We start from the raw sequence: 2,633 nt of genomic DNA on the forward strand, positions 1-2,633 counted from the left end.
TGAAGGACCTTTGAGGAGGAGAAGACCTGGAGAGGAACACAAAGGGATATGCTGAGCATCTCTGAGAGCTTTTCATTTGCGCAAGTGAAGGCAGTTACCAAGGCATACAGTCATACCTCGGGTTACAGGTTGCGTTTTTTCGGGATACAGACTTCCGAAACCTGGAAGTACCGGAACGGGTTACTTCCGGGTTTCAGCAGTTGCACATGCGCAGAAGTGCTAAATCGCGCTTTGCACATGCGCAGAAGTGCCGAATTGCAACCCGCGTGTGCGCAGCTGCGGGTTGCGAATGCTGTGGGTTGCGAATGTGCATCCCGCACGGATCATGTTTGCAACCCGAGTGTCTGCTGAATTTGAATACACAGCCTAATAATAATAATAATAATGGCAATTGATTACAAAAGTGTATTTGAATACACAGCCTAATATTAATAATAGATTTTTTCCCAGCAGGAACTTGCTGGAACTCAAGTGGGTGCCATTGCCATTATAAGAGAACAAGGGAGGCATTCATGGTGAGTTGCAGCACCTCTACAAAATAATAATAATAATAATAATAATAATAATAATAATAATAATAATAATATATTATTCCAGCCACTCTGGAAGGCTCCCCATGATATATATATATCTCATATATCATATATATATATATTTTAAAAGGTGGTGGATTGATTATTTATTATTTGTTCCCTGGTGCAGTGGGGTCAGCAAGGTTTGAGCCCCCCCCCCCAGGGCAGGATCCCTGCACGGGTTGAGCGAGATGATCCTCTGGATCCCTTACACCACTACAATCCTCCTATGTTTCAATTAAGAAAAAAACCACGAACTGATGTGGAAACGTGGGTAGCTGAACTTTCACGAGGGAAAAACACCCTTATGGAAATTCATCCGCATTTTAGCATATTCATCTAGATTCAGGTAGGTAGCCATGTTGGTCTGACACAGTCAATGCAAAATAAAATAAAAAAATTGTCCAGTAGCACCTTAGAGACCAACTAAGTTTTTTTCTGGGTATAAGCTTTCGTGTGCATGCATCGGAAGAAGTGTGCATGCACACAAAAGCTTATACCAGAACAAACTTAGTTGGTCTCTAAGGTGCTGCTGGACAATTTTTTATTTTAGCATATGCAATTTTGCTTGGCGAACACGTTGTTTTTTTTTTTTTTTTGCAAGGTAGTTCCCTGCTACTCATCTTTCAGTTTCACTGATACATCATCTCTCTCTGTGTGTGTGTACATACATATACATACGATGCATTTTTCTACACCTCGCTTTGCTGCAAATTTGGAGAGGGGCAACTTCTCAACGACACTGGTGTTGCTGTTCGCGTATTCTTTCAAAAACGAGGTGAGTTGGCGGCCCTTTGAATGCGAACTGAATCGAGTCCCTCCTCCCACCCTCAAATCGCTGCTTGGAGATGCCAGAGATCGAACTCAGGACCCTTTCCTCCTCCAAGACCCTTCAGACACTGGCCATTGCCTCCCCCCACCCCCACAACAGACTAAGACCTGGGAGACCAGGCTTCAAATCCTCTCGCTTGGCCATGAAGCTCACTGGGTCACAGCACCTCTCACAGCCTAACCTACCTCACAGGGTTGGTGTGGAGAGGAGAAAGCAACGTCCAGCCCAACTTCTTGGAAAGAGAGAAAAAGGGGGGAATACAGATGCCGCAAAGAATTGAACGGAAATCCTGACCGCTGAGCCTGATGGTTGCAAGAAGGGGGTCGATTTCCCCCCTGCGGCAGCTCAGAGCTCCCCAGCCTCACAAAAGAGTGGTTTGCAGTCTCTCTTACCCCTGCCAGCCGTCCCGCCGGCGACCTCAGCCCCAGAGCGCCAGTCGGGCCGCCCCCTCGGGGTCCCTTTCCTTCCTCTCTCTCCTGCACCTGGATCTCAAGGCCGTTTCTTGCGAAGACAAAGCCAGACACCGGAGCCCGGCTCTCGCCTTTCGCCTGCTAAATAAATGATCCCCTTGCTCTTGTTTGCGTCCCCTGCTGTCGTCCGCTCAGCGCATGCCAGGACAGGAGCTGTCTCTGAATGGGACAGGGCTTCCTCCCTAGGGACTAGCGGCCGGCGACACCTCCCAGCATTCAGAAGTTCCTTCCTTCCTTCCTCTCTCTCTCTCTCTCTCTCTCTCTCTCTCTCTCTCTCTCTCTCTCCCTCCCAACCCTTCACCAACGGAAGGAGGCACAACGGCGACCTTCCACCGACCGAATCCTCGAATTCGGCCCCCAGAAAATTCGTCTTCCGGGGCCTGGTTTTCGTCAAGCGAGGCTGTACAATTAAAGGCCATTCGCAAAACTGTAGCCATCAACCTCGGTCACCTTGAGCCAATGGTAACCTCTCCGCCTCACCTACCTTGCAGGGTTGTCGCAAAGGAAAAATAATAACGTGCAAGGGAAGGGATTGTGTGCAACGACTCCCTCAGATAAACAGAATTGGAATAATTTTTTAGCGGTAAGCTGAGTTCCCCGTCAAGGAAAAAGGCGGGAAATAATAATAATAATAATAATAATAATAATAATAATACAGTGGTACCTCGGGTTACATACGCTTCAGGTTACATACGCATCAGGTTACAGACTCCGCTAACCCAGAAATAGTACCTCGGGTTAAGAACTTTGTTTCAGGAT

Source organism: Podarcis cretensis (assembly GCF_951804945.1).
Source record: "Podarcis cretensis genome assembly, chromosome: 18".
Lineage (NCBI taxonomy): Eukaryota > Metazoa > Chordata > Lepidosauria > Squamata > Lacertidae > Podarcis > Podarcis cretensis.